The sequence below is a fragment of the Protopterus annectens genome, chromosome 6.part0 (genome assembly GCF_019279795.1).
Source record: "Protopterus annectens isolate FY-2018-M chromosome 6.part0, PAN1.0, whole genome shotgun sequence".
Classification (NCBI taxonomy): domain Eukaryota; kingdom Metazoa; phylum Chordata; order Ceratodontiformes; family Protopteridae; genus Protopterus; species Protopterus annectens.
Genome location: NC_056737.1, coordinates 987,077,804 through 987,103,697, shown reverse-complemented (window position 1 = coordinate 987,103,697; position 25,894 = coordinate 987,077,804). Strand labels below are relative to the sequence as shown.

Below are 25,894 nucleotides of genomic sequence, written 5' to 3'. Positions count from 1 at the left end.
AGGTCAGTAATTGAGTACAACACCCCTTTTGGTATACATAGCTTGGTAAGGACCTGCAGAAATTGGAGAGACCACAAAGGTTTCTCACAAGGTCTTCACCATGTGTCCTATGGGAGTCATCTAAAATCACTGTCACTTTATTCTGTTTCATACAGACTACTCAGAGGTGACCTCTACATTGCATATAAGGAAAGTTCTTACCCTGTGTTATTGGAAATGCTTTAAATCCAAAAGTCAAATGGTACATGTGTTGTCACTCTGAAGACCAAAACCTGACATGTGACATTAATAAAACCTGCTGAAGTGACAAATTTGTCTACCAGAGGTTATCACATTTTGGAACAGACTTCCACTTCATGTCAAACGGAGTACCTCATCAGCCCTCTTCAAACATAATCTGGATGACTGGATGGGTGACCATAAATTCACCCCAGGGGTTCCACTTGTGTCTCTCTTGGACTGGGCAGTAGGTGCTGAATGTGGAAATAAGGGTAAGAACTTGGCTAGGCCATTAGCCTAGTAACATCCTATGATCCTTTGATCCTATGAATACCTAGGTTTTAGGTCAGTGATGATGCATTCCATGACTTTAAAGATGAGACCAGTAAGGCTAATTTGTGTGTAGTTTTCTGGATCAGTGGAGAGACCACTCTTACGGAGGTTCATCATTACCACATTATGTCATGTCTCTGGAACATACCATATAGCAAGACTTAGGCTGAGACAATCAAGGAGGGGATCAGCAGCAGCCTGACAGCTAGTATATTGTAGGAACCCACTGAAGAGGTGATTTTGGTCTTGGGAGTGTGTATTAAGAATGCAATCCTTAGAGACAGGGTGTGTGTGTGTGTGTGTGTGGGGGGGGGGTTATTCAGGGCTGTATAATAATTTCAGTTGAGAAATTTCCAGCAAACAAATTTGCTTGTATATTATCAATGTCAACAGGATTGGAATTGAAGATGTCATTACAGGTAAGTTCAGAGCAGTAGTACAAATTATTCCTTACTGTTCTAATATAGCTAAAGAAGGACTTATAAATATTCTTATCCTCAGAAGCTAACCTATGCTCTTGTCTTTATAGCTGCCTCCAATTTCCTGATCAGGTATTTATACTCTCTTTGTGATACAAGGTTCTATCCCCACAAAGTACCTTAAGAGGTTTCTTCCTTCTACTAAATAATTTGTTAATATACATTTATCACCAGGGTGGTTTGTTGTTGAATTTGCCACTTTATGCATTTATCTAAATAAGCATATGGACCCTTGACATGGGTGCTGCATATTCTGAATCCACTGAAGGGTTAGTATGGATGAATTCTGAGATTTTCTCATACAATTCTAACATGTTTGCTGTCTGAAGTCTCTAAAGAGGATAGTGTTGGTTACTGGGGAGGTGGGGTAGATGTTCTGATGGCAAAGATAAGTACATTGTGGTCCAGTGATACCAATGAGTTAACAACCAGTGGAAGGGGAACATAACTGGGACTGAGTTTTGTGAAAACTAACCTTTATGAATATTGGAGACACCACAGCCTTTGGAAGGCTGACAGATTCAGTGCCAACTTTACCACCCCCCCAAAGGACCAAGCACAATACTTGAGGATTTCCAGGTACCCAGCATTACTGCAGCACAGGTTAAAGCTGCATTGTCCAAGGCCAAGAATACAGCTTCCATGGGACCCGACAATATCCCTGGCTGTTTTCTACATGAACTACAAAGTGAACTGGCACTGCACCTGTGTGCTCTGTTCAATCACAGCCTCACCTCAGGCTTTGTCCCTATAGAATGGTACACTGCTACAGTCATCCCTCTCCATAAAGGGGGAGCAACTACAGACCCTGGGAATTATCACCCCATAAGCCTGATTAGTCCAATATTTAAGGCTATGGAGTGCATCATCATGGATCTAATTAACAAGAATATTGGGAATCTCCAAACTTTGGATCCCATGTAATTTGGTTTTTTGAAGGGTAGATCATGCCTGCTCAACCTGGTTGATGTCTTTGAGTCAGTCACCTGAGCTGTGGATGAGGGCAAGGCAGCTCATACAGCCTACATCGATCTGGTCAAGGCCTATGACACCATTCCTCAATCAGGAATTATTGATAGACTCACCAAACTAGGCATCAACCCCTATATCTCTAGGTGAGTTGCAAACTGGCTCACAGATAGAACCCACAGTGTGAAAGCAGCAGACTCCAAGTCAGACTGCTGACCAGTCATGAGTGAAGTCCTTGGGGATCAGTCCTGGGTCCTCTCCTGTTTGGCATCTACTTCTCAGAAGTCCAAGCCAAAATGGAGGGACTCTGGCTGACCAAGTTCGCTGACAATTGCAAGCTGGGAGCCATTATTAACTCCCCAGATGATGTAGACATCCTACCGAAAGGCCTCACTGAGACCAACTACTGGTGCTGAAACCATGGTCTTAAGCTTAATGCCAAAAAATGCGTCATCATTCCCTTTGGGAAAAACTCAGTTCCCACTAATTACCACATTGGTGGTAGCCTACTGAACACTGAAGGCGTTATAAGAGATCTGGGGACACAGGTTGACAGCAACCTCTCCTTCGACCACTACATTGCCAGTGTGGTCAGAAAGTCCTTCTATGTGGCACATCTCATTACCAAGGGGTTTGCATCCAGGAAGAAAGAGGTCATCATCTCTCTCTATTCTTCCCTCATTAGACCAATCATTGAGTACAATGCTCCATTTGGCATGTACCTCACTAAACACCTGCAACAGCTGCAAAGGCCACAAAAGTACCTCACAAAGAGGATCCTAGGCCTTAAACACATGGCCTACATGGACAGACTCAAAAAACTCCAGCTATTCTCTGTCTCATACAGTCTACTAAGAGGCAATTTCTGCTTGACTTACAAAGCCATGTCTGACCCAGCTCTGTTAGAAATGTTACACCTAAAGAAATACCAATCCCTCCGTACCACATGCTCCAGGGTCCTCAACCTCATTACCACAATCAACAGAACATGCTGGAGGGACAGGTTCATAACCCAGAGAGTACCCATGCTCTGGAACATACTTCCCATACAGGTCAAGCAGAGACCTCACTGGCCCTTTTCAAGAGAAATCTTGATGAGTGGATGGGAAATAGTTCACCCCGGGGATCACTCTAGTGGCTCCACCTGATAGAGGCACCAGGAACTAATGGCAGCTTGATGCCAGGGCACTTCTATGGTCTAGGCTTGTAAAGACTCCAGGGCCATTGGCCTAGTACATACCTATGAACTTATAAGATATTACCTCCCCTGCTGGGATTTCAGACAATTTGATCCAAGCAATTCTCTTTAACCCAACCTAAGAAAAATCATACATAGCCAACATTAGCAATAAGTATTCCAGTGTACAGAGGTGTAGATGGAAGTCACCAAAGATGTAAAAAAACATCTTTTATAGGGATATTTTCAAGGAATGCCATGAAGGTTTTGTGATCCTTTCCAATCACAGAAAGGGACCAGTAACAACCTAAAATTTGAAATTCTGCTTGACCTAGTGTAACCTGAAGTTCTATGAGCTCACTAGGGGAGGACATGGGGCATCATTTTGAAAGGAATAAAATCCCTGATGAACACCTTCCACCATTACAAGTGGGATTCAAGGCATGCAAGGCACAAAACTCTGGCATGGCTAGGGTACTCTCATTACACTTCAACCATGAGTCAGTATCAACACAAAAATGACCCTTCCAGATGCAGACATGCTTCCAAATGAGGCAGTTTCTTGTTAAAGACTTCCAGCATTAAGAAGGGACACCTTAATGCTGTCCATTTATGATCTGATTTGTCAGTTAGGTTGCTATATTCGTTAGATGAATTCCTCTTAAAAAAGTCACAGTGGAGGCAAAAAAACCACCAGCCAGTATGTGGAAGGCTGTGAATGAGATGTATAGAACATCCTTTGCACAATAAGTAGGAAAGTCAATAATCTCAACTTAGGGAGATACATACTGAACCCTTTAGAATATACCAGCTACTTAGTCAATTGTTGAATGCAGTTAATGTTTCATTGAATCTATGCATCATTCTTTGGGGGAGGGGGCTACCACTCAAAACTCAAGTCTTTTCCTTGACTGAAGGATATGTAGCAAGTGCCAGCAAGTCCTTCTGTATGTCCTTCACTGGTTTCATGACAGATCATTCTCTCCAGCGTGGACTACAATCACTTCTCACTCACACTTACTGGAGGAGAAGGTCCTGAGGACCCTTGAAATGTTAGCAATCCTGGTCCCAAACTACAGCTAACTGTAACCCCCTCATTGTTTAGCCTAGCGAGTATGAGGTCAGTGTGTCTAAGAATGGACTAACCAATTATCAGGATGTTTCCAGAAGCTGATTTACACCTATTAGACACTGGAGTGTTATGTTGTTGGTGACATGTTGATGAATGGTGCATGTACAAAATGTATGGGGGAAGCTTTTCAAGCTGCCTATTCTTAAATGTTTTACAAGTCTTTGGTAGTGTTTTACTACAGTATCAGCATGAGAGAGTTTAATGTTGTCAGTATGAGGTTGCAACATTTGTGTGGGTAGGAGACATACAAAACGATGCTGACTGCATGTACGAGATTCCAATATGGCTGTCACCTCCTAGTGTTTACACTTCTCACAGACAGGCTCTGTTAGGTTAAGAAAGTTCATTTTCGGTGAGGATTAGGCAGTTAATATGCTGCTTTAGGACACCAAATGTTAGAAGCTAACAACAGAAAGAGAGGTACTGATCGGTCTCTCCATGCTATCCAGGGGTATTTTTATTTTATAGGAATTTGGGGGGAAACAGGTAAAAGAAAAGTACAAGGTCACACAGGACAGGATATGTTGGAAAATCTAACACACAAATTAGAGCAACTGGTAGAAAGTTCATGCAGGTCCATGCAAAGATGTAGAGCCCACAGCAAACTAGAGACAGCTGTTCACAAGATGAAGGAAGGAGGATTTTTGTAGTAAAGACTTGGGGGTGGGGTCATTGTGCATAGTAACCACTGCCCAGTTACAAGTACTGAAAAAGATAATTGGATGCATCATCTAATCTCATCATATATCAAACACTAAAAGTAAAGGAACAATGAACAGCAGCTATACAATCAATAAGTTAGTTCCTGGCTATCTAGATAAAGCAGCAATCAATGTACTCTCATAGTCACTAAAGTCTCCAGCACTAGGCCAGAAACAAGATAATTGTAACGCAGGTGAAAACAGATTGAACTCAGCAAAAAGAACAAAATGATATTAAATGCAGTGGAAAAAAATGCCAGAAATTTAAAAAAAAATCTTGTGTTATTTCTGGTGTAACAAATGTTCAAAACAACTTTCCAACTTCTCAGGTTGAAGCAGGTTGACCATATCTCTCAACTGTCCAGACTTTCACAGAATGCACAGATTTTGGCCTCGTGTTTTTGGTCTGCTTCTCATAAAACTTTTGGTTTTCTGGGAAATTATTGAGGATTTAAGTCATAAAATAATGTTGGGCATTTGAGTTTCAAACTTCATACCTTTCAAAAAATTCATGCTAATGCAAAACCTGCTATTATATCAAATTTCTAAGTTTATAAGAGCCATATATTTCAAATTGTCCATATTTTGGGGCTTTCTCTCCTCCATTATTTTTGGCTTTGTCCAGATTTCTTGCACAAAGAGGCTGACAGGTACTGGCTAAACTAGCTCTTTAGAGTCTTTCTTTAAAGATAACATCAGGGATCAACAGGTCTCAATATATAGCAAACAGTAAAAAGTAAAGGACCAATGACAAGCAACTATACACCTGGCTACCTAGAAACAGCTGCAATGTATGTACTCTTACTACAATTTTGCATCAAGATGGAGTCTACACTAGGCCAGAAATAAGATAATTGTAAACACTAAAAAGTGATTTGAATGGAAAAACTTAAGTGGATTAAGTGCAGTAGAAATATGCAAAAAAATAATTTTTATGAGTTATTCAGTAACAACACTATGCTAGTAACCATGGTAACAATGTGCATGTCAGTGTAAAGAAAACAAATGCATCACTGCCATCAAAAATAAGATAGGCAGTAAATAATTTTGTTTGCTAGACTTAGAATGTATCTCATTCCATGTATAGGGTGTATTAAAGTTTATATCAGCGTGAAATATTCTAATTTTTTTGTTATTTAACTGTTTTTCTAGTTTTGAAATGCCTGACACAATTGTTTTACTTTTCTTTCATGGGAAAGTTATTTAGATTGAGATAAATAGAAATACAACAATTGATATTACACTGTCTATTCAGGAAGAGTATTATGTATACAGGATTCTATTAATACAAGTTCCTTTATTATTTGTTATCTTTAAAGAATTCTGATATGGATTTAACTTTGATATCCTTAAATACTAATGGCTTAAACAACCCATATAAGAGAGCTAACCTACTAAGGTATATTAAATTAAACAAGGCTCAAGTAGTTTTTCTCCAAGAGACACACTTTAAAATAAATTACATATTTATTTGGGACCCTAAGGAATACACAATACATGCTCAATCTTCTTATAAAAATAAGACCAGAGGAGTAACAATTCTATGGAAAAAGACTTTGTTAAATCCCCAAATCATTTATAAACATGTAGATAATGATGGACTCATGGCCTTAGTTATACTTAAGTTTAATAATAGAATTTGGAACCTGGTTAATTTATACTGGTTCCTTGGTATGGGGGTTGGACTAGCTAAGAAACACTTAGACTTTATTACAACTACTTCTAAAGGTAATATTATACAAGGAGGTGACTTCAATTGAATCACAGATATTACAGAAACTACCAATAAGAAATCTCCTAGACTATTGTCTTCAGCCAAACAGTTAAAAAAATGTACAGAAATGTTTAAATTAAAAGATACCTTTAATGCTTTGGGACCACATTCTTTACTATTCTCACATCAGGACTATAGACATAGACAGTATGGAGAACATCGATGTCTGTGCTGTGACAGAAACCTGGTTCAAGGCTCCTGAGAGCACCCCAGCACTATCAGGTTTCGCCTCATATCATGCGTTCCAGCCCCAAAATCCGGACAACACCAAGAAAGGAGGGGGGGTGTCCATATTCATAAAGGACACCCACCATCGGAGACCATCCAGGTGCAATTAACCATAGGCAAGACTGCTCTGCAATTTGTAGCATGTTACAGGCCACCCTCTCAAACTCAGGAACCTCACATGGCCTTCCTGAAAACATTGGAGGGGATAAATGTATCTCCAAACACCATCATACTAGGTGACTTCAACTACCCTAATATAGACTGGGAACACTACTTAAGCCCAAACACTCTAGCCCAAAGGTTCCTGGAGTTCATAAACTCAAATGCCATGGAACAACTAGTCACCATCCCCACAAGAGGAGAAAACATACTTGATCTCATCATCACGAACATGGGATCACAATGCTCAACACCGGAAGTATACCCTTCATTGGTGAGATCAGATCATAAACTAATCTCGCTGGAGGTCCTCATTCCCCCCCCACCTGAAATAAAAAGACCACAGTGAAAAACTTCTCAAAAGCCGACTTCACACTTCTAAAACTAGTGTGGTCTCCTTTAAGGCCCCTGAGCCAGTGGTAAACATTACTCAAACCGCTGAATCACTTACAAATGCCTTCTACCATCACCTACAGGACTGTATGGATCAGGCAATCCCAAACAAAACTAAGACTCTTTGTACCAAAGGCAAGCGTCCAGTCTGGTGGACCCCAGCCATAAACAAGCTCTACAACAAAAGGAGGAAGCTACTACAAGATAGAGCAAAATCCTTGAAAGGTAAGACACCTTTGATCCTTATAAGTAAAAAACTAAGAGCTCTCATAAAATCATCCAAGGCAAATTTTGAGAGAAAAAAGGACTCAAAAGACAATCATAAGGCCTTCTTTAGCTATGTTAGAAACCTAGGAGGAAACTCCCAGATATGCTCAGAATTAGTTCAAAATGATGTGAAGATTACTGAATCTACACACATTGCCAACATACTGGCTGACAGGTTCAGTGCAAATTTCTCACCCCAAAAGGAGATATCTATACCAGAGGATTGTAGCCCCCAAACATCTCCAAGCCCAGGTGAGAACTGCTCTCTCCAAGGCAAAACACAGCATCCATGGGACGGATGGTGTCCCCCGGTGCTCCCCACTAACTCAATGAGGAATTAAACCGCAGTTAGGACAACTGTTTAATCTTAGCCTCACCTCAGGATGCGACTCCATGGTGTGGTCCCACTTCACAAGGCGGTGCCTCCACCGACCCTGGAAATTACCATCCCATTAGCTTGACAAGCCTTATCTGCAAAGCCATGGAGAGGATCATAATGGAACTCATAAATAAAGACATAGGGAACTTGCAGACTTTGGATCCAACCCAGTTTGGCTTTGTCAAAGGCAGATCATGCCTTTTAAACTTGGTTGACTTTGAGACAGTCACCAAGGCCATTGATGAGGAAAGGCAGTCCATACAGCCTAACACAATACCCCACTCAGGTATCATCGAAAAACTCATCAGCTTGAATGTAAACCCATACATCACAAGATGGGTTGCAAACTGGCTAAGTGACAGAACCCACAGGGTCAGAGTTGCTGGAGCCATGTCAGACTCAAAGCCTGTCACACAAGGGTGTCCCACAGGGCTCAGTCCTGGGTCCACTCTTGTTCGGCATCTACTTTTCTGAAGTACAAGCAAACACAGGAGGGTTATGGCTGACAAAGTTTGCAGATGACTGCAAACTACATCTGACACAGATATCCTTCAGAAGGGCCTCACAGAAGCGGTTAACTGGTGCCGGAGCCATGGCCTAAAGTTAAATGCCAAGAAATGCATAGTCATACCCTTCTGGAAAAACAAGGTTACCCCTAGCTACCATATAGGTGGCAATCCACTGAGCACAGAAGAAGTCATCAGGGATCTGGGGACCCAGGTTGACAGTAGCCTTTCGTTTGACACTCATGTTGCTAAAGTAGTTAGGAAAACCTTCTACATTGCCCACCTGATCATGAATGGATTCACATCTAGATCCTCATCACTCATTAGACCTATGATTGAGTACAATGCCCCATTCGAATGTATCTGACCCGACACCTGCAGCAGCTGGAAAGGCCCCAAAGTTCCTCACCAAAAGGATAAAGGGTCTCAAAAATATGTCTTATGCTGCCCGACTGAAAGAACTCCAGCTCTATTCAGTCTCTCAGAGGTGACCTGTGCCTGACATATAAGGCCATGTCAAACCCAGATTTGATGAATATGCTTCACCTCAAAAATCTAGATCCCTCAGAACCACAAGGGTGGGAGACTTAAACCTTGACACGGTTATTAATAGAACGTGCTGGAGGGACAGATTCATCACCCAGAGACTCCTATGCTGTGGAAAAAGGTACATGTGAGGCAGAGCACCTCGCTGGCCTTGTTCAAGAGGAATCTTGACCAATGGATGGGAGATCGCAGATATACCCCAGGGATTACTTCAGTGTCACTGCTTGACAGAGGCACAGCAAAATAATAGGCATAGTTTTATTCAAACTAAAGGGGTGGCGAAAGCCACATAACTATGGGCTAGGCTTATAAATGCCCTTGGGCAGATAGCCTAGTATGAACCTATGAACCTATGGTACCCAAACTAGAATAGATAAAATGTATATCTCACAAGATCTTTATTCTAAAATCTTGAATGTTTCAATACAACCTTGTCCCTTTTCAGATCATAATTCCCTGTTGTTAACAATACACTTGGAGTTCAATCAATTAGTTATTACTTCAAGGATTCCTTCATATATCACAAAAATTAAAGACTTTAAATCTTGGATAACTTCTGAACTTCAGCTTTTCTTAGAGATTAATTATAAACCTGAAACAACCACAGTTATGGTTTGGGATTCTCTTAAGGCCTATTTATATGGTAAAACCATAAACTGGTACAAAAATAAAATTAAAGAATGGGACTCAGAGTTACAGCAACTCCAAAATCAAATATCTCTTAAATCTAATAAAAACTTAATTGCTACAGATAATAAGAGGAAAATAGAAGAAGCAAATAAGAAATACAATGAAATATTATCCCATAAAACTAATTTAGCTATGGAAAAACTGAAATTAAATTCTTATGCTACCTCTCCTAAGCATCTTCATAACCTATCTATGAAAGTTAAGATACAATCAAAAATTAATAACACTGATAGTATCTTTCGTGAAGGGAAAAGGAAAAAGGTCTCAGACATAGGGGACATTTTGGAGGCTTTAAGTTATTATTATGCAGAGCATCATAAAGATAAAATAAGTACAAATGAATGTGAGAAGTTAGAGAATATAGTTCCCAAAATAATAAGAATTCTTGAGGAACTTAAGTTAGATCTACAAAAAACTATTACTTAAAAGGAAATTATAGATGGGATTAGAGGTAGTAAGTCTAATAAAGCACTTGGAACAGATGGCTTCATTATTGAAATTTATAGATTGTTCCCTTCTTCTATAATCTCTCTCCTACATAAAACCTTTCTTGAAGTTCAAACATTAGCAAATATTCCTTCTTGGAGATATTCTCTAATTTCCCCTATATTAAAAGAGTACAAGGACCCTAATCATTGCAACTCATATAGACCAATTTCTTTGTTGAATAATGATTATAAACTATCTATGTCAATTATGGTCAATAGATTGAAAATACTCATGTCTAAAATAATTAATGAAGACCAAACTGGTTTCATACATAACAGGCATACACAGGACAATATTAAAAGAGTATTAACTCTGACAGATTACCTCAATAGAGGAAACCATGAAGCATTGATAATAGGTCTAGATATTCAAAAGGCCTTTGACTCCTTAAACTGGGGTTATTTATTTAAAGTCATACAGTTATTTGATTTTCCCCCCTTTTTATAACAATGATAAAGAAAATCTATGAAAATAATCTAACATATGTCAAATTAGGTCACTTTACTTCCAAAGCAATCCAAATTACTAGAGGTACTAGACATGGATGTCCCATGTCCCCTATCCTATTTGCTCTGGTCATAAAAATACTTGCCATTTTAATATGTAATAACCCCAAAATAGGAGGTATAAATATATATGACCAATATATTTCTAAAATAATGATGTTTGCTGATGATGTCTTACTTACCTTACCCAACTCTAAGGAAGTGTTAGGTGAAGTGGATATAGTAACAACAAATTTCTAGAAAATCTCAAGACTCTCCTTCAACAAATCTAAATCAAAATATTTATTATTAAATAAAAAAATAACATACATGTTCCAGTTAATCATATTATTGAAAGCCAAGTTTCAACTCTAGACTACTTAGGAATAGTCCTAGGCAAGAATATAGAGGAAAACTTACAGCTTAACTATGCTAAAGCCATAGACTTAATCAAGACATTAATAAGCAAATGGGATAATTTGTTTATAACATTTGATGATAGGTTACAACTGATAAAAATGGTTTTGTTACATAAATGTTATATATAGCACAAGCCCTTATACTTTCACCAGGAAAGAAAATCCTTAAAGAAATCACTTCAGCTCTGATGAAATTCCTATGGTACCCCAAAAGAAAAAGAGTGGCATATTCTCATCGTATCAGAAAATGGGAATGGGGGGGAGGTTAAAATTCCCAGAGTTTGAAACTTATATAAAGGCGTCTATAATTAAAATAGTGATGAATTGGATAAATCCGAGATACTCTTCCAACTGGAAACAGTTACACTCCATTATACTAATGAATTAAAATTGTTTATCAAAGAATACTTTGGTAACTGGCAAAGATAACAAGATATGGCACTATATAAGTTTAAATTTGCAGTATAGTGCAAAAAAATAACTAAACTAACACTAATAAACAATACTGTTGATGTGTTTAGAAAATTCATTAACACAAATTTAGATATAAAACTGTGGCAAAACTGTGGATTTCCCTGATAAAACACATATAGAGATTTTCTGGTTTATGGGAAAATAATAACCTATTTTGTTGGTTGCAATTTATTAAAAACCAACAAGCTTTGAACACACAGAGTATATTGTCAACCTATGGCCTATCCCCTAATGAATGGTTGGTTCTTTAGAGTGTCACAGCATACACTAAGGATCTGTGTAGAATAATACATAACTCATCCTTCAAAACTGTACCAAAAATTATAAACTGGATTTTTGGAATTCTATATAATAATATCAATGTTAAGAATGAATTATCATATCTATATAACACTTTAATTGTCCATAAGACAGCTCCTAATGATTCTTACTGGCAATACCTAACTAAAGGGTTTCAAGTATCATTATCAATGGAAGATAAAACAAACATTTTATTTTCAGTTAAATTAACTTCTTACTCACAATTCTGGAGAATTTTTCATTGGAAATTTCTACACAGATCCTTTTTGACACCTGAGAAACTCTCAAAAATGAACCCTTCAAACAGTAAGTTATGTTGGAGATGTCACCTGTCCACTAATGCTGACTGGTCTCATATTTTTTATGACTGTACTAATATTAAGCCATATTGGAATGAGATTAACACATTTCTTCAAGCTATCTGCACTGATATATTTGTTTTGATAAAGGCTTTAATTTTATTGAATGTTGTTAATAGTAATAATATAAAGAAAGATGACCTGTATTTGTTGTGGACAATGTTAGCAATAGCCAGAAAATGTATAACTAGAAGATGGAACTCTAACGTAGCACCCACAATGGAGGAATTCCTATCATCACTGAAGAAATGTATACTAATGGAGAAAAGAACTAAAGAGTTAAAAACTTTTCCTAAGCCATTGGTTAATAGTCCATGGAGGAAAGTTTTGAATTTGATTGATACCCTACAGATGGAACCAAACTCTTCCTAACTATCATAGTTTATATATTAACTTATTATTTAACTACAAATGTTTTTATCTGAATCCTTTTTTGTCAGGCTGAATGTAAATACTGTGAATAGCTACTGAATGTTATGAATGTATTAAAGTATTGCATTTCATCAAAATAAAAAATCATTTGAGTAAAAAAAAAGGCAGCTAAGATTCAAGGATTTATCAGTAACTTAAACATATACTAATATGTAAATACTTATTTTCTAATTAAACAAGCAATGTATGTTACTAAGAATTTTCCTATAATCATTTCAAAGCTATCTTTTTACCACAGCTATAAATACAAAATGGGAGGAATGTTGATATGATCATTTCAACAATAAGCATCAGATATAGTCCAATCCATTTAACTCAACCATTAAAATGATGAATATCCATTTTTTTTACTGTTCAAAAGATAAGAGGCAAGAATCAAATCAATTATGTAGAGTTTGACAAAATATAATTTTTAGCAAATGCCCAAATCACCATAAACAAGACTAATAGCCACTTCGTATCTAGTTATAGAACACCCTCTATGTCCCCTTCTGACCAGAATAGCTAACTTACCACATTATCTGAAATCCAGAATTAAACCCAAGAACTTTCTACTCTAGGACTTCAACTATCCATCAATAAACTGGCTAAACTACACTGTCAATGGTGGCAAAGAAATGTCATCATACCCAGTGTTTTGGACATAACTAAAAACTCAACTGAAACTTGTTACATGCAAGTGTTATGCCCCTGTCCATATTACCTCAGCATAGCATATTTATTTTTACTTCCCATATTTCTGTAACTATATATGTCACACTTATCCTAAGGTGTGACTCTGTTGTGTATATAACTTCTCCAAAATACATAAGCTCATTTCAACTTGAATCAGCTGTATAATATAATTTTTTTTAATTCTGAATGCTTATCTATATTTACCTTACTATTGCATTAATTACCCTAACCTTGTTTTACACATTGTATTGCAATAACTATCTGTATTGTATAAATTAATTTTATTGCTGTACGTTTTCTCGGACTGGGAATGAAATTGGTTACTTGTGATCAGTCCTATGTCCCCCGGATAACAAATTCAAATAAATAAATAAAATAAATAAAACAAATAAAATTCTGTTGCAATCCACCTCCAAATAATCCCACTGCTAGAGTAGCTAGCTATGCCTCTGACTTGTACTCCTGCTTAAATAGCGGTATTGATAAGGAAATCCCTTGCTGCAATAAATACATTGAGAAGTTTAACAACACACATCTGTAATGGAATGCCTGTATAAATAAATTATATAGCAAGAGAAAGAAACAGCTTAATATTTATAAGATGCCTCATTCTACTTACATCACACTTAAGCAAACAAAGACCTTAAGGGAACCATTAGGAAGATCAAAGCTGAATATGAACCTAAAACAGCTACTAAAACCAAAAATAACTGCAGATATTTCTTTATCTATGTCAAGAAGTTAAGAAGTAAAACCCAACAATGTTCTGGGCAAGTCCACAATAATACTACACTCTCGGACCCAAAGGAAATAGCTAATATCTTAGCTATTCCAGCCACCCCCTTTAATTACTATGTAATAAGTCCTCTCAGCCCTCTCAAAGGCTAAGAACACCCTGACCATGGACCCTAACAATGAACCAAGTTGCCTGATTATCAGTGCCAAATATGGTCTACCTGAACCCCTTCTTAACCTCTTTAATATCATTCTCTCCACTGGTTATATTCCTATAGCTTGGAAAACAGGCATTGTAATGCCGTTACATAAGGTTGCCCAATGAAAGACCACAGGCACCAGTAACTATAGACCTATTAGTCTCACTCGCCTCATACATAAAGCTATGGAAGGTATTATCTTATACCTCATTAATTTGGAAATTGAAAATCTCTTAACCTTGGACCCTCATCAGTTCGGTTTGTTAAAAGCAGGACATGCCTATAACCTCATTCATTTCTTTCTTTCTTTGAAAAAATAACTGATGCAGAGAACAGCAGTAACAGAACTGTAGCTAGTTCATCTGGTACCTGGTGCTCCTCCCAAAATTAGGTGCCCCTCGACAGCAAGCAGAAAAGCAAAATGGTTCATCGACCATACTGTCTCCATGCACTGTGGCACAGGTTAGTTAGAGCTGTCTCTGAATCCCACTGTCGGTCTCAGCATTAATGTTTTACTAAGAATGTATGTTCAGGACAAACAATTGGTGTTACGTTTGCTAAACGGTGGTATCCAGGTTTGCAGGTATAAGTCCCCATAACTGACACCTTCATGACATTGGCATGTACATGTCCAACAAAATGTTTCCTTTTTCTTAACTTGTTTAAAGCTTTTTCTTCCCAGGTGTAGAACATGTGGCCAGTAAAACTAACCTGGATATGATGCTAATAGAGAAATAAGCAAGAAAAAATAAACAGAAAGCAGATGACCAGAGCACTCTCATGGGCGATGTTATAGTCATGGCCTCGTCTTCTTGGGAAGATAAGGGAGGAAGGCGTTTTATGTATGTGAGACTAAAGTGGACGATAAGGAAATACCACAGAACTAAAAAGAACATTAATTCTGAAAACAGTGACTATAAGAAAGACAGCTCAATAGGGATATGACAGGTATGACTTTATAGCAGCTCTTAAACTCAGAAGCTATTCCATGGGACTTCAAAACAGAGAAAGAGTACATCAGGCATGCAGACAAATTAATACATATGCGAGCATGCGCGCTCGCACACACACACACACACACACACACACACACACACACACACACACACACACACACACACACATCTAGTGTCTTTGCCAGACATATTCAAAAATAAGATGGATCCTAAGCTTTTAAATCAAATAAGAAAACAAGCCCCAGGGGATTGCAGTAAGTGGGCCATAATTTAACCAGATTATTCTTTCATTACGGCTCTGTAGGAATTTGATCTGAGGTCAGAGCACAGACTTACTGCTATAACTATTTAACTGGGCAGAGATAATTCATACATGCAACTCATGTTTACTATTTCTTAGAAGAAGGCTATGAGTTCTATTCCCCACACAAGGCACTTGAATTTATATCTAACAACCTTCATCAGGAGATTGTTGACCTGCTGAGATGCCACACATTACAGGGCATTAAATCAAAGTTCCATCTGCTTCTTCTAAGGCATTTTATTACTATGACCATCTTACTAAACTCAGCAAGTATAACAAAATGCAATTGGACAACCATCAAATCACTGTATCACTGTACAAACATAAAGGAGACCCTTCTTCCACTATGTATTAAATATCCGTAAAGGTCCATTTACTCTGCATATTTTCCTGCTAGCAGGTCTTTAGCCATTTGTAAGTAAATCTCTGTGCTTCTGTTACTCCACCAGCTTATTTTAATGCCAATCAGAAGCCGTGCTGAATAAAAACATCTAAAATCTTCCATTTGTCATAAAGGGAGAATGCAAAAACAATAGATGCATGAAATTTACTTTATGCCTGTAGGGAAAATAATAATAAATGTTAATAATTGCGCCATATGCCTTGTCCTTAACTAAAGGTCATCTTCTATATTGGAATAAAGTGTTCCTCACACTGCAGCCAAAACAGAAAAACTTTGCAAGCTCTGCATATTTGGGCCTGTAGCATCTTTGAGACATTACATCATGCTTTGTTTATTTATCTTGTTACGTGTTCACTAATAGGTGAGTGAACTGGTAGACAGAGGCCCCAATCTCGTAATGGTAAGATATAAGTTGTTGTGTCTTTTGGCTTTTCCCGGTTAGGAGTCGCCACAGCAGAACTTGGGTCCGCTAATGATTGGCAGTAGATTTTTACGTGCCGAGTTGCCGGCCCTGACACACAACCTTCAATGAAGGTACGTCCATTCACGCATGTCTCCACACAGAAGACGCTCTAGCTGAGAATCGAACAGGACAACGTCTTACTGTGAGGCGACAATCAGAAAAAATAAAAGTGATATCTCTCTCTCTCTCTCTATATATATATATATATATATATATATTATGGGAAAAAATAAAAAAAAATGTTAAATGCATGAAAATCTAATGTATGAAATACACTGCTGTAATTTTGGATGTTAACATGATGAAACCTTAGGGAATGAAACAGTATGTATCCTTGAGTATATTACTTGTAGGAGAGGGTGCAGTACAGAATCTGGTGACTGATCTCCCTGGTGACTGCTCTCCATCTGAGAATCTCAGTGGGGTAGCAATGTCCCAGCAGCTATCTCTCCTACCCAGGTAGAGAAAGAAATAAAGAGAGAGGTGTTCTTTGGGATATGATAACTGGGAAACCAGGGTGCACCCACATGGTGTGCAGCACCAGGTAAATACAGGACCCCAAAAGTTTATTAGGCAGGCCCTTTATAGGTGCCCTGAGAGAGTCAAACGACTACAGAGGGCAGGGCTGACCATTAAGCCGAGCAAATGTCAGGTGGATATGGTAGAGGTCTCCTACCTCAGACATAGAGTGGGGAGTGGTAAGATCAGGCCAGAACCTGCCAAAGTAGAACCCATTCAGGCATGGCCTGCACCTGTTACCAAAAAGCAGGTGAGGGCATTCTTAGGGACAGCAGGTTACTACAGAAAATTTGTCCCCAGTTATAGTACCATAGCTGCTCCCCTCACAGACCTGACAAGGAAGAACAGGCCAAATAAGGTAGTGTGGACCACAGGATGTGAGCAGGCATCCCAGAAGCTTAAAGAAGCTTTGGGAGGACCCCCTGGTGTTAGCCAGTCCAGATTACAGCAAATAATTTGTTGTGCAGGTGGATGCTTCAAACCATGGGGTGAAGACTGTACTTAGCCAGATTTCTTCAGGGGAAGAAGAGCACCCAGTGGTTTATTTCAATCGTTGGCTCCAACCCAGGGAGGAATACTATGCAGCTGTAGAAAAGGAATGCCTAGCCATAGTGTGGGCACTGCAGAAACTTCAGCCTTATCTGCATGGTAGAAAATTTACTGTAGTGACAGATCACAACCCCCTAACATGGTCACACAGAGCCAGTCAGCAAAATGTCAAGTTGCTAAGATGGAGCCTAGGGTTGCAAGCATAAGATGTGTCAGTGGAGCACCGTAGTGGGATTAGCAATGCCAACTCATATGGGCTCTCAAGACAGGGAATGAGGTGAGGTATACTCAGACAGACCTAACCCTCTCAAGCAACGTTTCTCAAAGGTCACTTGAAAAACTAGCTTGAGTTCCCCGGGGGAAAATGTGTGAAGATAGGTGAAGGCTGCCAGCCTAGCCAGACAGAATTTTGTAGATAATTCTGTCATTTATAAATATTAATATAAGCCACAGGCTTGTTCTCTTAAATGGGAAAAAATGGTGTTTAATGTGGAACTGCAAAAATGTAATAACAGTGCACTCTGCTGTAACAAAGCTGACAAGTCAAATCTTTGATGTCAAAACTCAGAGCCGATATGTCTGAATGAAGGAATTCTGCCTATTGTTTTGAGGCCAGAGTTAATGGATAGAATTTGCATATATACTTTATTTTATTGCTCTGTTTCCAGACCAGCTGCAAGATCAGAGGGACTATTAACCTCTGAGAGTCTGTTAGCCTGAGAACCAGAAGGAAATGATATAATCTGAAATGAATCATGGCACTGTGTTATCAATTTAAGAACAGAAAGAATGAGAGCATTTGAGCATTTGTCTTGAGGACATCCAACTCACCCCTCTGCCTGTATCTATATGTAAGTAGGATCTTAGTCTTTAGTGTTTTTCTTAGGTATAGCTAGGAATTAGTAAGATTAGACTAAGTGTTTTTCTGTGTTGATGTCAGAGCTATTCTACTGTATTATTTTAAACATTTCTCTGTGATCTCTGAACTCTTGACTAGCACTGTGTAGTAAGAAATATTGTCTTGCGTTTTTATTATTTATTATTAAATATTTTTAAACCTTTCAACTGTGGCTGTTTTGTGTAGAGATAATTTAAGCTCTAAGAGTACATTGAATGTATATAGTGATACTGTAAAAGTCACTCCAAATAAGCTTTGCTGTTCAGTCACACTTACCATTTGGATAATAATATTGCACAGTAATAACTGGACACCCTTTAATAAGGGCCTTTGAGTAGCTTATAAATATTAGTGGGTGGTGCCAGTTGGTACTACCATATAGTCTGAGCAGAAAGGGGGCACAGCTGGAGAATCTGTCCCAGCTTTCCCCAGGAGTGTCTGTGTGGTTGTATATAACTCTCATCTCAAAGTAATTGTGTGTGTGTGTGTGTGTGTGTGTGTGTGTGTGTGTGTGTGTGTGTGTGTGTGTGTGTGTGTGTGTGTGTGTGTGTGAGCTACTTGGGCAGGGGCACAAAGCACTGGTTGGACAGAGAGGTTGCTGGAGATTTAGCTTGCCCACTAGGCTGCAATCTGGACCCTATAGCTGTGCCAGTGGGGAGTCTGATTGGGGACTTGGGGAGAAAGGGAAAAACCAGCCCCAGAATGACTGTGATCTCTGTGTGCTCTTAAGGGAAATTGTACTTTACTGTGTGTGTGTATTTATTATCCTTTCCCTATATGGACGCCCCTCACTAGTGTTAGTGGTGATGATTGAGGCTCCTTGACTGCTGGGCCAGTGCACGAGCATCATATATTAATTGTTTGGCAGTGGTGGGATATCCACACCACATATTAATTGGTTGGCAAATACTAATTGGCTTGTAGTGCTGTGGATAGAGTGAATTCCTGTAGCTTGTGTACAGTGATCACTGAAGGTGTTTTGGTACTCTAAATCAGCCACACAGTGAATACTCAAGAGTTCAGATCACAATTGTTTTATTTTTTTTGTTAGCTTAGTTAGTCAGGGAGAGCAGGCATCATGTCAGCAGAGGAGTAAGGAAAGCTGAGAAGGAGCCAGCTGGCTGAGATGTGCCAGGTTAGGGGACTGGTGCATGGAAACCTGACTGAAGCAGACATGATTGCACCTTTGGTCACAGCTGCATCAGAAAACAGCAACCAGGAGGACGATCAGACTGGCAGTGGAAATGTTCCACACTCTGAGAATGGACAGCTCAACCTTTCTGCAGAAAACCTAAAAATCCAGCTGGAGCTAAAGAAACTTGAGTTGGATGCCAGGCATGTGGAAATGGAAGCATCTGAAAGACTGAGGCATCTAGAGAGTGAGGTCAATGAGAAACTGCAATGTTTGTAGGCTGAGTAGAATGAGAAACTGATATGCCTGGAAGCCGAGGAAAAGGAGAGGCAGAGGCAGCATGAGAAGGAGATGCTGACTCTTCACCAGAGTCATAGAGGTAATGGGGAAGGGAGTAACTGTATCCCAGAAGCACAAAAGGTTAGTAAATTTCTTAAAAAGGGGGATAATTTTGATAGTTTCATTCATATGTTTGAGATCATTCATATGTTTGAGAGGGTATGTAAACAGTATGATGTTGACCAAAGGCTCTGGGTACAGTTCCTGACCCCCTTACTCCATGGTAAAGCTATACCTGTGTTGCCTAAAATGTCTTGACATTGACTGTTTTAATTACACTGTTGTTAAGAATTATTTGTTAGAACTGTTTAAGCCAACACCTGAAATGTACAGGAAAAAGTTTCATGAGCATAGATGCAAGGCAGATGAAAGTGTGTGTGAATGTGTTGCTGAACTAAGCACTTATTTTCATAGATGGGTGAGTGGCTGTCAGGTCACCACTTTTTAAGGGCTGGCAGACCTTTTGGTGAGGGGAAAAAGCCCTTAGCACTTTGCCTGAAGACATGAAGATCTGGTTAACTGCCAGACAATGTGCTACTTCAGATGAGTTGGGGAAGAAGGGAGACCTATACCTAGCAAGGTGGGCATCCCTGCACAGGAAAGGGACCCCCAGTACTGCTCATGGGTCTAAAGGAACCCATGGTGGGCAGCACAGACTTCCCCGACAGAATCTGCCTGTAGCAGGTGAAGCCACTAGTCCAGGACACATTCAGGACCTAGGGTTAAATGTTTTGAATGCAACCAGTGGGGCCATGTGGCATACAGATGTCCACGGAGGCAAGGGGGGACAAAAGGTGAGAGAGCCAGTAAGTGGGAAAGACAAAATGTCAGTAGTAGACTTGAGACAACAAGGGTACCAAACTACCATCCTGCAGATGTCCTGGTAGGGAAGGATTTGGATGAGGAGTACCATGAACTTATGCAGTTACATGCAGTCAGGCTTGGAGACAAGCATGTGGGTCTGGTAGCCTGGGGGAGACCCAGATAGACCACATATTGCATCCAGGACTAGTGAGGTGGTTACTTCAGGGAGGAAGCTACTCAGTAGCAGTGAGACTGAGGGTGAGCCACAGCTGCTTGTGGGTACTGATATTCCCTTGGACAGAGTGGCTGCAAAGGTAGGTAAGTAGTAGTACCCAGGCTGACAGTGAGGCACCGCTGTCAAGAGGATATCAGACTTCCTGTGGAAGGGGAGCTGGGAAGGATTACAAAGACAGAGTTGAGACATCCTCAGCTCTCAGACCCCACACTGCAAGGCCTGAGGCAGGTAGCTAGTGAGGCACCTGATTCTCAAGGAAAGGGGGAATCTGTATACTGGGACAAAGGGTTACTGTATAGAGAGTGGACCCCTGAGGGAGGGCTAGAAGATGAGAGGGTACAGCAGTTGGCACTGCCTAGAGCCTAGTGTCTGACACTTCTAGCTATAGCCCATGAAATTCCCTTTGCAGGTCATATGGGCATAAAACATACAAAGAGATGTATTATGCAGTAATTATATTGGCCTGGAATTTCCAGAGATATAACTGGGTACTGCAGGACCTGTGAGCAGTGCAAAGATGTAGGCAAGGCAGGAGACAAGGTGAGAGCTCCTTTGATACCCGAGATTGAGGAGCCATTTCAGAGGGTAGCTATGGATATTGTGGGGCCTCCAAGTACATTAAGTTCCACGTGGAAAATGTATATCCTATGTGATAGTAGATTATGCTACCAGATACCCTGAGGCAGTGGCTCTGTCCTCCACTGAGACAAAAAAGGTGGCAAATGGTTTGTTACAGATTTTCAGCAGGGTAGGTTTCCCAAATGAAATACTGACTGACAGAGGTGCCAATTTCATGTCAGACCTGCAAGCTTGTCTGTGAAAGTACTGTGGGGGTGAAGCACCTGAAGACCATCCCCTACCATCCCCAGACTAATGGTCTTGTTGAGAGGTTAAACTCTACAATCAAGTCCATGCTACAGGCATTTGCAGACCAGTTTAAGAGGGAGTGGGACATCTATTTGTTCCATCTGTCATTTGCTTACAGAGAGGTTCCCCAGGAATCCAGAGGCTTTTTGCCCTTTTGCTGTATGAGCATAGAGTGAGGGGACCTCTAAATTTAATTTGTGATGAGTGGAAAGGTGAGTGTGAATCTCATAATGAATCTGTTGTGGCATATGTCCTAAACCTCATGACAAGGCTCAGGGAACTCATGGGCTTGACCCAGGAGAACCTGGCAGAAGCCCAACAACAGAAAAATGTATGGTATGACAGGACTGCTTGAGTTAGAGAGTATGCTGTAGGGCAACAGGTAATGGTTCTCATTCCTGTCATGCACAACAAGCTGCAAGCAGCTTGGGAGGTACCCTACAAGGTGGTAAGAAAGGTAAGTGATGTTAACTACATGATAGAACTGCTAGGCAGGAGGCAGGGGCACAAACTGTACCATGTTAACATGATGAAACCTTACCATGATAGGGAGGCCCTTGTGTTGAGTATTTGCAGTAGCTTGCAGGAGGAGTCTGAGGGAGATCTGGTGACTGATCTCCTCAGTGAGGCTCTGACTGACACCTCAGTGGAAGGGGTAGCAATGTCCCAGCAGCTATCTCCTACCCAGGTTCGAGAAATCCAAGGAGTGTTACAGGAGTTTGGGGATATGTTCACTGGGAAACCAGGGTGCACCCACATGGTGCAGCACCAGGTGGATACAGGACCCCAAAAGCCTATTAGGCAGGCCCCTTATAGGGTGCCTGAGAGAGTCAAACTGACTGTGAAGGAGGAGATACAGGAAATGTTGGAACTTGGAGTAATTCAAGAGTCCAACAGTCTCTGGGCCTCCCCAGTGGTGCTGGTGCCAAAGAAGGATGGCAGCACCAAGTTCTGTGTGGACTGCAGGAAATTAAATAGTCACACAGAGTCAGATGCTTACCCCCTGCCTAGGACAGATGAGGTCCTAGAGCAGCTGGGTGGAGCTAAGTATCTTACTACCATTGATCTTACCAAGGGTTACTGGCAGGCACCCTTGACTCCCAGTGCTAGAGAGAGGTCAGCCTTTGTGACCCCTTTTGGCTTGTATGAGTTCACAAAGATGCCCTTTGGGATGAAAAATGACACAGCAACTTTCCAGAGGCTGGTAGATCATATCCTAGCAGGAGGGTTTGCCTTTGCCTACCTACATGATATTGCCATCTTCAGCCATTCCTGTCAAGAGCACCTTCAAAATGTCAGGGAGGTGCTGGGCAGACTACAGAGGGCAGGGCTGACCATTAAGCCGAGCAAATGTCAGGTGGGTATGGTAGAGGTCTCCTACCTCGGATATAGAGTGGGGAGTGGTAAGATCAGGCCAGAACCTGCCAAAGTAGAACCCATTCAGGCATGGCCTGTACCTGTTACCAAAAAGCAGGTGAGGGCATTCTTAGGGACAGCAGGTTACTACAGAAAATTCGTCCCCAGTTATAGTACCATAGCTGCTCCCCTCACAGACCTGACAAGGAAGAACAGGCCAAATAAGGTAGTGTGGACCACAGGATGTGAGCAGGCATCCCAGAAGCTTAAAGAAGCTTTGGGAGGACCCCCTGGTGTTAGCCAGTCCAGATTACAGCAAAGAATTTGTTGTGCAGGTGGATGCTTCAAACCATGGGGTGAAGACTGTACTTAGCCAGATTTCTTCAGGGGAAGAAGAGCACTCAGTGGTTTATTTCAATCGTTGGCTCCAACCCAGGGAGGAATACTATGCAGCTGTGGAAAAGGAATGCCTAGCCATAGTGTGGGCACTGCAGAAACTTCAGCCTTATCTGCATGGTAGAAAATTTACTGTTGTGACAGATCACAACCCCCTAACATGGTCACACAGAGCCAGTCAGCAAAATGTCAAGTTGCTAAGATGGAGCCTAGGGTTGCAAGCATATGATATGTCAGTGGAGCACCGCAGTGGGATTAGCAATGCCAACTCATATGGGCTCTCAAGACAGGGAATGAGGTGAGGTATACTCAGACAGACCTAACCCTCTCAAGCAACGTTTCTCAAAGGTCACTTGAAAAACTAGCTTGAGTTCCCCGGGGGAAAATGTGTGAAGATATGTGAAGGCTGCCAGCCTAGCCAGACAGAATTTTGTAGATAATTCTGTCATTTATAAATATTAATATAAGCCACAGGCTTGTTCTCTTAAATGGGAAAAATGGTGTTTAATGTGGAACTGCAAAAATGTAACAACAGTGCACTCTGCTGTAAAAAAGCTGACAAGTCAATTCTTTGATGTCAAAACTCAGAGACAATATGTCTGGATTAAGGAATTTTGCCTATTGTTTTGAGGCCAGAGTTAATGGATATAATTTGCATATATACTTTCTTTTATTGCTCTGTTTCCTAACCAGCTGCAAGATCAGAGGGGCTATTAACCTCTGAGAGTCTGTTAGCCTGGGAACCAGAAGGAAATGATGTAATCTGAAATGAATCATGCTACTGTGTTATCAATTTAAGGACAGAAAGAATTGAGAGCATTTGAGCATTTGCCTTAAGGACATCCAACTCACCACTCTGCCTGTATTTATATGCAAGTAGGATCTTAGACTTTAGTATTTATCTTAGATATAGCTAGGAATTAGGAAAATTAGACTAAGTGTTTTTCTGTGCTGATGTCAGAGCTATTCTGCTGTATTATTTTAAACATTTCTCTGTGATCTCTGAACTCTTGACTAGCACTGTATAGTAAGAAATATTGTCTTGTGTTTTTATTATTTATTATTAAATATTTTTAAACCTTTCAACTGTGGCTGTTTTGTGTAGAGATAATTTAAGTTCTAAGAGTACATTGCATGTATACAGTGATACTGTACCAAGTCACTCCAAATAAGCTTTGCTCTTCAGTCATACTTACTATTTGAATAATAATATTGCACAGTAATAACTGGACACCCTTTAATAAGGGCCTTTGAGTAGCTTATAAATATTAGTGGGTGGTGCCAGCTGGTACTACCGTATAGTCTGGGCAAAAAGGGGGCACAGCTGGAGAATCTGTGGCAGCCTTCACCAGGAGTGTCTGTGTGGTTGTATATAACTCTTATCTCAAAGTGTGTGTGTTTGTCAGTTACTTGGGCAGGGACATGAAGCACTGGTTGGACAGAGAGGGTAATGGTGGTTTTAGCTTGCCCACTAGGCTGAGATCTGGACCCTATAGCTGTGCCAGTGGGGAGTCTTATTGGGGATCTGGAGAGAAAGGGAGAAACCCAAACCAGACTGACTGTGATCTTTGTGTGCTCTTAAGGGAAATTGTACTTTACTGTGTGTGTATTTATTATCCTTTCCCTATATGGACACCCCTCACTGGTGTTAGTGGTGAGGGCTAAGGTTCCTTGATTGCTGGGCCAGTGCACAGGCATCACATGTATCTCATAACACAATACTGTCATACTTCCAAGAAAAAAAATTGTGAGTTCCATCCAGTGCGGACCTGCATTATGAGATTTTACAAACTGCGATGACTTGTTTGTCATAATTACACAAAGACATTTGTTTACAGCCTCTTTATTAAGCTATTTCTTTACCTGCCTTGCAAATTTCCCATACAGCAGCAACAGCAGGGAAGAAGTTATGAAACTGAGCAAATTATCTGGCCGTCATCCATAACACTGTGAATGCTATCTGTCAAAGTCAACAATTCCATGGTAGTGGCATCTGTAACCCTTCCTAAAGCCCTGCTGCTAACCAGTAATCATATCAAAGGCCTTTGACATGGACCTTTAACTGGTAGATGACTGCCTTTTCAGTTATTCTGCAAGAGATGTCAGAAATAGTTGGTTTATATATACCATGCTGAAGTTTAAGCCCTTTGTTC

At 40.2% G+C, this 25,894-nt stretch overlaps 1 protein-coding gene across 1 annotated transcript in view; it reads right to left on the bottom strand.

Moving 5' to 3' along the window:
* The window catches only part of LTBP2 (latent transforming growth factor beta binding protein 2), a 3,457,946-nt gene that overhangs the window by 3,243,092 nt on the left and 188,960 nt on the right, over nucleotides 1-25,894 (bottom strand). The gene's annotated exons all lie outside the window — the stretch shown is intronic.